At 49.4% G+C, this 12,495-nt stretch overlaps 3 non-coding genes across 3 annotated transcripts; all 3 read left to right on the plus strand.

Annotated features, from left to right (window-relative positions):
* The first annotated feature begins 750 nt into the window (after positions 1-750).
* On the plus strand, positions 751-823 carry Trnaa-cgc (transfer RNA alanine (anticodon CGC)). The gene has a single exon. It is a non-coding gene; the product is annotated as a tRNA-Ala (tRNA).
* Positions 824-5,482: 4,659 nt separating this feature from the next.
* On the plus strand, positions 5,483-5,555 carry Trnaa-cgc (transfer RNA alanine (anticodon CGC)). Its single transcript has one exon. It is a non-coding gene; the product is annotated as a tRNA-Ala (tRNA).
* Positions 5,556-7,064: 1,509 nt separating this feature from the next.
* Positions 7,065-7,137, plus strand: Trnaa-cgc (transfer RNA alanine (anticodon CGC)). Its single transcript has one exon. It is a non-coding gene; the product is annotated as a tRNA-Ala (tRNA).
* The last annotated feature ends 5,358 nt before the right edge of the window (positions 7,138-12,495 follow it).

Consider the following 12,495-nt stretch of genomic DNA (forward strand, 5'->3'; position numbering starts at 1 on the left):
CGTGCAGTCGGCTGCTACTGGTGTTGCTAGTTGTGACTGCTGATAACAGATGCCGTAGCAATCAATTCATGGAGTGAGTTGTATGTTTTGCGATAGTCTGTCTCTGACAAGCAAGCACAGGTTACATAGATGCGAACACAGGAAGCTAGCAGACCCTCGCTGCCTGCAGACACCGAGCAGCCACTCTAGGAGGGCGGCCTAAGCCGTAGGCGAAATGTGCTCATTCGCTTTGGCGCGACGTCGAACTATAAATAATGCTGTCACTAGCGTGAGCGTTGCGTGAGCGTCGTGGAAAGTCGGAAAAGTCGGCTGCGTGGGTGAGTGCCAAGTTTGGGGAGCGTTTTGTAGTATGCGCAGTGCAATGGAGACGCGGAAACTTGTGTGGATCAGTGTTTTGTAGTTGGACGACAAGATTGGGTACACAGTAGTAAAGAGCGAGGCACTGAGTTGGCATGAATAATGGAGTGCACAATGGGGCTCGAGATGTGTTTGTTACCTCAGGTGCTGTATGATTGTCGACAAGGAGTGAAAACGGAGCAATTTGTGACGGCTCTTTCAATTTAAGACGTTAAAAACAGACGGAATTTGCATTTGTAATACCAGAGCATCGAAACTACTTGGAACTTTTGTGTATATGAACGTGTCCGCGCCTTTGTACTCTGCTCCCTTCACCGCTACAAACCAACCAACCATCGTGTCCGTGCGCATCAGAGTCGCAAAGAATGGGGAATAGCGCAGTTTGGTAGTGCCTGGGGCGTAGCTCAGTTGGTAGAGCGTTCGCTTCGCATGTGAAAGGTGCAGGGTTCAAGCCGCGGCGCCTCAATTTTTTGTGGTCAGTGCATTGTAAGTGTTGGTCGCGGCGAACCTAAAGGCACGCAAGATGTTGCAAAGCCAGCGTCACAGACTGATATGATGTATACTGACGTAAGGAGAGCAAGATGTAAGTGTGGGGACCGGCTGTTATCGAGGTGTCATCGAGTGCAGATCTGTCTTAGGTATCACGGCTTAACCTCATTGAAGTCTAGAGGGTGGACAACACGTTCGTCTTACTCAGAGCGGTGTCCGAACTCTATTTTCAACGTTATATGTGCCACTTTCATTGTGGCCAACTACGATTCGATACAGAATGCACGAAACCTGAAGTACACCCTAATGGATACATAGAGAGTAGTGTTTGTCTGCTGAATAATGGGAGTGCAAGGGTCTGTGTCGTCTATATGGCTGTATGTATCACCATTAGTCTTCGTGGGGGGCGGGCGTAGCTCAGTATGCGAGTGGTACTGGGATCAATACCCAGTGCCTCCAGAATTTTTAACACACCTACATGCGCACCTTGCCATGCAAGTGGAATAATTCTCAGCCTGCAGATGTGTCTAGGAAGATACAAGCGAATGATTAGCATCCACAATTGGCAAGCGTGCTGTTATTAGTGCTCGGGGAGCACCCTCCTCCCACTTCTACATTTTATTTAGAAACAGTACAAGTGTTCCCGTAAGATTCTCAACCCTATGTCGGAAACATCTGCCTTGCGCCGAGTTCACGTAAATCCCACTGCACATTCCTATTCTTTGCGTGCAGTCGGCTGCTACTGGTGTTGCTAGTTGTGACTGCTGATAACAGATGCTGTAGCAATCAATTCATGGAGTGAGTTGTATGTTTTGCGATAGTCTGTCTCTGACAAGCAAGCACAGGTGACATAGGTGCGAACACAGGAAGCTAGCAGACCCTCGCTGCCTGCAGACACCGAGCAGCCACTCTAGGAGGGCGGCCTAAGCCGTAGGCGAAATGTGCTCATTCGCTTTGGCGCGACGTCGAACTATAAATAATGCTGTCACTAGCGTGAGCGTCGTGGAAAGTCGGAAAAGTCGGCTGCGTGGGTGAGTGCCAAGTTTGGGGAGCGTTTTGTAGTATGCGCAGTGCAATGGAGACGCGGAAACTTGTGTGGATCAGTGTTTTGCAGTTGGACGACAAGATTAGTACACAGTAGTAAAGAGCGAGGCACTGAGTTGGCATGAATAATGGAGTGCACAATGGGGCTCGAGATGTGTTTGTTACCTCAGGTGCTGTATGATTGTCGACAAGGAGTGAAAACGGAGCAATTTGTGACGGCTCTTTCAATTTAAGACGTTAAAAACAGACGGAATTTTCATTTGTAATACCAGAGCATCGAAACTACTTGGAACTTTTGTGTATATGAACGTGTCCGCGCCTTTGTACTCTGCTCCCTTCACCGCTACAAACCAACCAACCATCGTGTCCGTGCGCATCAGAGTCGCAAAGAATGGGGAATAGCGCAGTTTGGTAGTGCCTGGGGCGTAGCTCAGTTGGTAGAGCGTTCGCTTCGCATGTGAAAGGTGCGGGGTTCAAGCCGCGGCGCCTCAATTTTTTGTGGTCAGTGCATTGTAAGTGTTGGTCGCGGCGAACCTAAAGGCACGCAAGATGTTGCGAAGCCAGCGTCACAGACTGATATGATGTATACTGACGTAAGGAGAGCAAGATGTAAGTGTGGGGACCGGCTGTTATCGAGGTGTCATCGAGTGCAGATCTGTCTTAGGTATGACGGCTTAACCTCATTGAAGTCTAGAGGGTGGACAACACGTTCGTCTTACTCAGAGCGGTGTCCGAACTCTATTTTCAACGTTATACGTGCCACTTTCATTGTGGCCAACTACGATTCGATACAGAATGCACGAAACCTGAAGTACACCCTAATGGATACATAGAGAGTAGTGTTTGTCTGCTGAATAATGGGAGTGCAAGGGTCTGTGTCGTCTATATGGCTGTATGTAGCACCATTAGTCTTCGTGGGGGGCGGGCGAAGCTCAGATGGTAGAGCGCTCGCTTAGTATGCGAGAGGTACTGGTATCAATACCCAGTGCCTCCAGAATTTTTAACACACCTACATGCGCACCTTGCCATGCAAGTGGAATAATTCTCAGCCTGCAGATGTGTCTAGGAAGATACAAGCGAATGACTAGCATCCACAATTGGCAAGCGTGCTGTTATTAGTGCGCGGGAAGCACCCTCCTCCCACGCCTACACTTAATTTAGAAACAGTACAAGTGTTCCCGTAAGATTCTCAAGCCTATGTCGGAAAGATCTGCCTTGCGCCGAGTACACGTAAATCCCACTGCACATTCCTATTCTTTGCTTGCAGTCGGCTGCTACTGGTGTTGCTAGTTGTGACTGCTGATAACAGATGCCGTAGCAATCAATTCATGGAGTGAGTTGTATGTTTTGCGATAGTCTGTCTCTGACAATCAAGCACAGGTGACATAGGTGCGAACACAGGAAGCTAGCAGACCGTCGCTGCCTGCAGACACCGAGCAGCCACTCTAGGAGGGCGGCCTAAGCCGTAGGCGAAATGTGCTCATTCGCTTTGGCGCGACGTCGAACTATAAATAATGCTGTCACTAGCGTGAGCGTTGCGTGAGCGTCGTGGAAATTCGGAAAAGTCGGCTGCGTGGTAGAGTGCCAAGTTTGAGGAGCGTTTTGTAGTATGCGCAGTGCAATGGAGACGCGGAAACTTGTTGTGGCCCAGTGTTTTGCAGTTGGACGACAAGATTAGTACACAGTAGTAAAGAGCGAGGCACTGAGTTGGCATGAATAATGGAGTGCACAATGGGGCTCGAGATGTGTTTGTTACCTCAGGTGCTGTAATATTGTGGACAAGGAGTGAAAACGGAGCAATTTGTGACGGCTCTTTCAATTTAAGACGTTAAAAACAGACGGAATTTGCATTTGTAATACCAGAGCATCGAAACTACTTGGAACTTTTGTGTATATGAACGTGTCCGCGCCTTTGTACTGTGCTCCCTTCACCGCTACAAACCAACCAACCATCGTGTCCGTGCGCATCAGAGTCGCGAAGAATGGGGAATAGCGCAGTTTGGTCGCGCCTGGGGCGTAGCTCAGTTGGTAGAGCGTTCGCTTCGCATGTGAAAGGTGCAGGGTTCAAGCCGCGGCGCTTCAATTTTTTGTGGTCAGTGCATTGTAAGTGTTGGTCGCGGCGAACCTAAAGGCACGCAAGATGTTGCAAAGCCAGCGTCACAGACTGATATGATGTATACTGACGTAAGGAGAGCAAGATGTAAGTGTGGGGACCGGCTGTTATCGAGGTGTCATCGAGTGCAGATCTGTCTTAGGTATCACGGCTTAACCTCATTGAAGTCTAGAGGGTGGACAACACGTTCGTCTTACTCAGAGCGGTGTCCGAACTCTATTTTCAACGTTATACGTGCCACTTTCATTGTGGCCAACTACGATTCGATACAGAATGCACGAAACCTGAAGTACACCCTAATGGATACATAGAGAGTAGTGTTTGTCTGCTGAATAATGGGAGTGCAAGGGTCTGTGTCGTCTATATGGCTGAATGTAGCACCATTAGTCTTCGTGGGGGGCGGGCGTAGCTCAGATGGTAGAGCGCTCGCTTAGTATGCGAGAGGTACTGGGATCAATACCCAGTGCCTCCAGAATTTTTAACACACCTACATGCGCACCTTGCCATGCAAGTGGAATAATTCTCAGCCTGCAGATGTGTCTAGGAAGATACAAGCGAATGATTAGCATCCACAATTGGCAAGCGTGCTGTTATTAGTGCGCGGGAAGCACCCTCCTCCCACGCCACCACTTTATTTAGAAACAGTACAAGTGTTCCCGTAAGATTCTCAAGCCTATGTCGGAAAGATCTGCCTTGCGCCGAGTTCACCTAAATCCAACTGCACATTCCTATTCTTTGCGTGCAGTCGGCTGCTACTGGTGTTGCTAGTTGTGACTGCTGATAACAGATGCCGTAGCAATCAATTCATGGAGTGAGTTGTATGTTTTGCGATAGTCTGTCTCTGACAAGCAAGCACAGGTGACATAGGTGCGAACACAGGAAGCTAGCAGACCCTCGCTGCCTGCAGACACCGAGCAGCCACTCTAGGAGGGCGGCCTAAGCCGTAGGCGAAATGTGCTCATTCGCTTTGGCGCGACGTCGAACTATAAATAATGCTGTCACTAGCGTGAGCGTTGCGTGAGCGTCGTGGAAAGTCGGCTGCGTGGGTGAGTGCCAAGTTTGGGGAGCGTTTTGTAGTATGCGCACTGCAATGGAGACGCGGAAACTTGTTGTGGCCCAGTGTTTTGCAGTTGGACGACAAGATTAGAACACAGTAGTAAAGAGCGAGGCACTGAGTTGGCATGAATAATGGAGAGCACAATGGGGCTCGAGATGTGTTTGTTACCTCAGGTGCTGTATGATTGTCGACAAGGAGTGAAAACGGAGCAATTTGTGACGGCTCTTTCAATTGAAGACGTTAAAAACAGACGGAATTTGCATTTGTAATACCAGAGCATCGAAACTACTTGGAACTTTTGTGTATATGAACGTGTCCGCGCCGTTGTACTCTGCTCCCTTCACCGCTACAAACCAACCAACCATCGTGTCCGTGCGCATCAGAGTCGCGAAGAATGGGGAATAGCGCAGTTTGGTCGTGCCTGGGGCGTAGCTCAGTTGGTAGAGCGTTCGCTTCGCATGTGAAAGGTGCAGGGTTCAAGCCGCGGCGCCTCAATTTTTTGTGGTCAGTTCATTGTAAGTGTTGGTCGCGGCGAACCTAAAGGCACGCAAGATGTTGCAAAGCCAGCGTCACAGACTGATATGATGTATGCTGACGTAAGGAGAGCAAGATGTAAGTGTGGGGACCGGCTGTTATCGAGGTGTCATCGAGTGCAGATCTGTCTTAGGTATCACGGCTTAACCTCATTGAAGTCTAGAGGGTGGACAACACGTTCGTCTTACTCAGAGCGGTGTCCGAACTCTATTTTCGACGTTATACGTGCCACTTTCAGTGTGGCCAACTACGATTCGATACAGAATGCACGAAACCTGAAGTACACCCTAACGGATACATAGAGAGTAGTGTTTGTCTGCTGAATAATGGGAGTGCAAGGGTCTGTGTCGTCTATATGGCTGTATGCAGCACCATTAGCCTTCGTGGGGGGCGGGCGTAGCTCAGATGGTAGAGCGCTCCCTTAGTATGCGAGAGGTACTGGGATCAATACCCAGTGCCTCCAGAATTTTTAACACACCTACATGCGCACCTTGCCATGCAAGTGGAATAATTCTCAGCCTGCAGATGTGTCTAGGAAGATACAAGCGAATGATTAGCATCCACAATTGGCAAGCGTGCTGTTATTAGTGCGCGGGAAGCACCCTCCTCCCACGCCTACACTTTATTTAGAAACAGTACAAGTGTTCCCGTAAGATTCTCAAGCCTATGTCGGAAAGATCTGCCTTGCGCCGAGTTCACCTAAATCCCACTGCACATTCCTATTCTTTGCGTGCAGTCGGCTGCTACTGGTGTTGCTAGTTGTGACTGCTGATAACAGATGCCGTAGCAATCAATTCATGGAGTGAGTTGTATGTTTTGCGATAGTCTGTCTCTGACAAGCAAGCACAGGTTACATAGATGCGAACACAGGAAGCTAGCAGACCCTCGCTGCCTGCAGACACCGAGCAGCCACTCTAGGAGGGCGGCCTAAGCCGTAGGCGAAATGTGCTCATTCGCTTTGGCGCGACGTCGAACTATAAATAATGCTGTCACTAGCGTGAGCGTTGCGTGAGCGTCGTGGAAAGTCGGCTGCGTGGGTGAGTGCCAAGTTTGGGGAGCGTTTTGTAGTATGCGCACTGCAATGGAGACGCGGAAACTTGTTGTGGCCCAGTGTTTTGCAGTTGGACGACAAGATTAGAACACAGTAGTAAAGAGCGAGGCACTGAGTTGGCATGAATAATGGAGAGCACAATGGGGCTCGAGATGTGTTTGTTACCTCAGGTGCTGTATGATTGTCGACAAGGAGTGAAAACGGAGCAATTTGTGACGGCTCTTTCAATTGAAGACGTTAAAAACAGACGGAATTTGCATTTGTAATACCAGAGCATCGAAACTACTTGGAACTTTTGTGTATATGAACGTGTCCGCGCCGTTGTACTCTGCTCCCTTCACCGCTACAAACCAACCAACCATCGTGTCCGTGCGCATCAGAGTCGCGAAGAATGGGGAATAGCGCAGTTTGGTCGTGCCTGGGGCGTAGCTCAGTTGGTAGAGCGTTCGCTTCGCATGTGAAAGGTGCAGGGTTCAAGCCGCGGCGCCTCAATTTTTTGTGGTCAGTTCATTGTAAGTGTTGGTCGCGGCGAACCTAAAGGCACGCAAGATGTTGCAAAGCCAGCGTCACAGACTGATATGATGTATGCTGACGTAAGGAGAGCAAGATGTAAGTGTGGGGACCGGCTGTTATCGAGGTGTCATCGAGTGCAGATCTGTCTTAGGTATCACGGCTTAACCTCATTGAAGTCTAGAGGGTGGACAACACGTTCGTCTTACTCAGAGCGGTGTCCGAACTCTATTTTCGACGTTATACGTGCCACTTTCAGTGTGGCCAACTACGATTCGATACAGAATGCACGAAACCTGAAGTACACCCTAACGGATACATAGAGAATAGTGTTTGTCTGCTGAATAATGGGAGTGCAAGGGTCTGTGTCGTCTATATGGCTGTATGCAGCACCATTAGCCTTCGTGGGGGGCGGGCGTAGCTCAGATGGTAGAGCGCTCCCTTAGTATGCGAGAGGTACTGGGATCAATACCCAGTGCCTCCAGAATTTTTAACACACCTACATGCGCACCTTGCCATGCAAGTGGAATAATTCTCAGCCTGCAGATGTGTCTAGGAAGATACAAGCGAATGATTAGCATCCACAATTGGCAAGCGTGCTGTAATTAGTGCGCGGGAAGCACCCTCCTCCCACGCCTACACTTTATTTAGAAACAGTACAAGTGTTCCCGTAAGATTCTCAAGCCTATGTCGGAAAGATCTGCCTTGCGCCGAGTTCACCTAAATCCCACTGCACATTCCTATTCTTTGCGTGCAGTCGGCTGCTACTGGTGTTGCTAGTTGTGACTGCTGATAACAGATGCCGTAGCAATCAATTCATGGAGTGAGTTGTATGTTTTGCGATAGTCTGTCTCTGACAAGCAAGCACAGGTTACATAGATGCGAACACAGGAAGCTAGCAGACCCTCGCTGCCTGCAGACACCGAGCAGCCACTCTAGGAGGGCGGCCTAAGCCGTAGGCGAAATGTGCTCATTCGCTTTGGCGCGACGTCGAACTATAAATAATGCTGTCACTAGCGTGAGCGTTGCGTGAGCGTCGTGGAAAGTCGGAAAAGTCGGCTGCGTGGGTGAGTGCCAAGTTTGGGGAGCGTTTTGTAGTATGCGCAGTGCAATGGAGACGCGGAAACTTGTTGTGGCCCAGTGTTTTGCAGTTGGACGACAAGATTAGTACACAGTAGTAAAGAGCGAGGCACTGAGTTGGCATGAATAATGGAGAGCACAATGGGGCTCGAGATGTGTTTGTTACCTCAGGTGCTGTATGATTGTCGACAAGGAGTGAAAACGGAGCAATTTGTGACGGCTCTTTCAATTTAAGACGTTAAAAACAGACGGAATTTGCATTTGTAATACCAGAGCATCGAAACTACTTGGAACTTTTGTGTATATGAACGTGTCCGCGCCGTTGTACTCTGCTCCCTTCACCGCTACAAACCAACCAACCATCGTGTCCGTGCGCATCAGAGTCGCGAAGAATGGGGAATAGCGCAGTTTGGTCGTGCCTGGGGCGTAGCTCAGTTGGTAGAGCGTTCGCTTCGCATGTGAAAGGTGCAGGGTTCAAGCTGCGGCGCCTCAATTTTTTGTGGTCAGTGCATTGTAAGTGTTGGTCGCGGCGAACCTAAAGGCACGCAAGATGTTGCAAAGCCAGCGTCACAGACTGATATGATGTATACTGACGTAAGGAGAGCAAGATGTAAGTGTGGTTACCGGCTGTTATCGAGGTGTCATCGAGTGCAGATCTGTCTTAGGTATCACGGCTTAACCTCATTGAAGTCTAGAGGGTGGACAACACGTTCGTCTTACTCAGAGCGGTGTCCGAACACTATTTTCGACGTTATACGTGCCACTTTCAGTGTGGCCAACTACGATTCGATACAGAATGCACGAAACCTGAAGTACACCCTAACGGATACATAGAGAGTAGTGTTTGTCTGCTGAATAATGGGAGTGCAAGGGTCTGTGTCGTCTATATGGCTGTATGTAGCACCATCAGTCTTCGTGGGGGGCGGGCGTAGCTCAGATGGTAGAGCGCTCGCTTAGTATGCGAGAGGTACTGGGATCAATACCCAGTGCCTCCAGAATTTTTAACACGCATACATGCGCACCTTGCCATGCAAGTGGAATAATTCTCAGCCTGCAGATGTGTCTAGGAAGATACAAGCGAATGATTAGCATCCACAATTGGCAAGCGTGCTGTTATTAGTGCGCGGGAAGCACCCTCCTCCCACGCCTACACTTCATTTAGAAGCAGTACAAGTGTTCCCGTAAGATTCTCAAGCCTATGTCGGAGAGATCTGCCTTGCGCCGAGTTCACGTAAATCCCACTGCACATTCCTATTCTTTGCGTGCAGTCGGCTGCTACTGGTGTTGCTAGTTGTGACTGCTGATAACAGATGCCGTAGCAATCAATTCATGGAGTGAGTTGTATGTTTTGCGATAGTCTGTCTCCGACAAGCAAGCACAGGTGACATAGGTGCGAACACAGGAAGCTAGCAGACCGTCGCTGCCTGCAGACACCGAGCAGCCACTCTAGGAGGGCGGCCTAAGCCGTAGGCGAAATGTGCTCATTCGCTTTGGCGCGACGTCGAACTATAAATAATGCTGTCACTAGCGTGAGCGTTGCGTGAGCGTCGTGGAAATTCGGAAAAGTCGGCTGCGTGGTAGAGTGCCAAGTTTGAGGAGCGTTTTGTAGTATGCGCAGTGCAATGGAGACGCGGAAACTTGTTGTGGCCCAGTGTTTTGCAGTTGGACGACAAGATTAGGACACAGTAGTAAAGAGCGAGGCACTGAGTTGGCATGAATAATGGAGTGCACAATGGGGCTCGAGATGTGTTTGTTACCTCAGGTGCTGTAATATTGTGGACAAGGAGTGAAAACGGAGCAATTTGTGACGGCTCTTTCAATTTAAGACGTTAAAAACAGACGGAATTTGCATTTGTAATACCAGAGCATCGAAACTACTTGGAACTTTTGTGTATATGAACGTGTCCGCGCCTTTGTACTGTGCTCCCTTCACCGCTACAAACCAACCAACCATCGTGTCCGTGCGCATCAGAGTCGCGAAGAATGGGGAATAGCGCAGTTTGGTCGCGCCTGGGGCGTAGCTCAGTTGGTAGAGCGTTCGCTTCGCATGTGAAAGGTGCAGGGTTCAAGCCGCGGCGCTTCAATTTTTTGTGGTCAGTGCATTGTAAGTGTTGGTCGCGGGGAACCTAAAGGCACGCAAGATGTTGCAAAGCCAGCGTCACAGACTGATATGATGTATACTGACGTAAGGAGAGCAAGATTTAAGTGTGGGGACCGGCTGTTATCGAGGTGTCATCGAGTGCAGATCTGTCTTAGGTATCACGGCTTAACCTCATTGAAGTCTAGAGGGTGGACAACACGTTCGTCTTACTCAGAGCGGTGTCCGAACTCTATTTTCAACGTAATACGTGCCACTTTCATTGTGGCCAACTACGATTCGATACAGAATGCACGAAACCTGAAGTACACCCTAATGGATACATAGAGAGTAGTGTTTGTCTGCTGAATAATGGGAGTGCAAGGGTCTGTGTCGTCTATATGGCTGTATGTAGCACCATTAGTCTTCGTGGGGGGCGGGCGTAGCTCAGATGGTAGAGCGCTCGCTTAGTATGCGAGAGGTACTGGGATCAATACCCAGTGCCTCCAGAATTTTTAACACACCTACATGCGCACCTTGCCATGCAAGTGGAATAATTCTCAGCCTGCAGATGTGTCTAGGAAGATACAAGCGAATGATTAGCATCCACAATTGGCAAGCGTGCTGTTATTAGTGCGCGGGAAGCACCCTCCTCCCACGCCACCACTTTATTTAGAAACAGTACAAGTGTTCCCGTAAGATTCTCAAGCCTATGTCGGAAAGATCTGCCTTGCGCCGAGTTCACCTAAATCCCACTGCACATTCCTATTCTTTGCGTGCAGCCGGCTGCTACTGGTGTTGCTAGTTGTGACTGCTGATAACAGATGCCGTAGCAATCAATTCATGGAGTGAGTTGTATGTTTTGCGATAGTCTGTCTCTGACAAGCAAGCACAGGTTACATAGATGCGAACACAGGAAGCTAGCAGACCCTCGCTGCCTGCAGACACCGAGCAGCCACTCTAGGAGGGCGGCCTAAGCCGTAGGCGAAATGTGCTCATTCGCTTTGGCGCGACGTCGAACTATAAATAATGCTGTCACTAGCGTGAGCGTTGCGTGAGCGTCGTGGAAAGTCGGAAAAGTCGGCTGCGTGGGTGAGTGCCAAGTTTGGGGAGCGTTTTGTAGTATGCGCAGTGCAATGGAGACGCGGAAACTTGTTGTGGCCCAGTGTTTTGCAGTTGGACGACAAGATTAGTACACAGTAGTAAAGAGCGAGGCACTGAGTTGGCATGAATAATGGAGAGCACAATGGGGCTCGAGATGTGTTTGTTACCTCAGGTGCTGTATGATTGTCGACAAGGAGTGAAAACGGAGCAATTTGTGACGGCTCTTTCAATTTAAGACGTTAAAAACAGACGGAATTTGCATTTGTAATACCAGAGCATCGAAACTACTTGGAACTTTTGTGTATATGAACGTGTCCGCGCCGTTGTACTCTGCTCCCTTCACCGCTACAAACCAACCAACCATCGTGTCCGTGCGCATCAGAGTCGCGAAGAATGGGGAATAGCGCAGTTTGGTCGTGCCTGGGGCGTAGCTCAGTTGGTAGAGCGTTCGCTTCGCATGTGAAAGGTGCAGGGTTCAAGCCGCGGAGCCTCAATTTTTTGTGGTCAGTGCATTGTAAGTGTTGGTCGCGGCGAACCTAAAGGCACGCAAGATGTTGCAAAGCCAGCGTCACAGACTGATATGATGTATACTGACGTAAGGAGAGCAAGATGTAAGTGTGGTTACCGGCTGTTATCGAGGTGTCATCGAGTGCAGATCTGTCTTAGGTATCACGGCTTAACCTCATTGAAGTCTAGAGGGTGGACAACACGTTCGTCTTACTCAGAGCGGTGTCCGAACTCTATTTTCGACGTTATACGTGCCACTTTCAGTGTGGCCAACTACGATTCGATACAGAATGCACGAAACCTGAAGTACACCCTAACGGATACATAGAGAGTAGTGTTTGTCTGCTGAATAATGGGAGTGCAAGGGTCTGTGTCGTCTATATGGCTGTATGTAGCACCATCAGTCTTCGTGGGGGGCGGGCGTAGCTCAGATGGTAGAGCGCTCGCTTAGTATGCGAGAGGTACTGGGATCAATACCCAGTGCCTCCAGAATTTTTTACACGCATACATGCGCACCTTGCCATGCAAGTGGAATAATTCTCAGCCTGCAGATGTGTCTAGGAAGATACAAG

The sequence above is a fragment of the Schistocerca gregaria genome, chromosome 10 (genome assembly GCF_023897955.1).
Source record: "Schistocerca gregaria isolate iqSchGreg1 chromosome 10, iqSchGreg1.2, whole genome shotgun sequence".
NCBI classification, from domain to species: domain Eukaryota; kingdom Metazoa; phylum Arthropoda; class Insecta; order Orthoptera; family Acrididae; genus Schistocerca; species Schistocerca gregaria.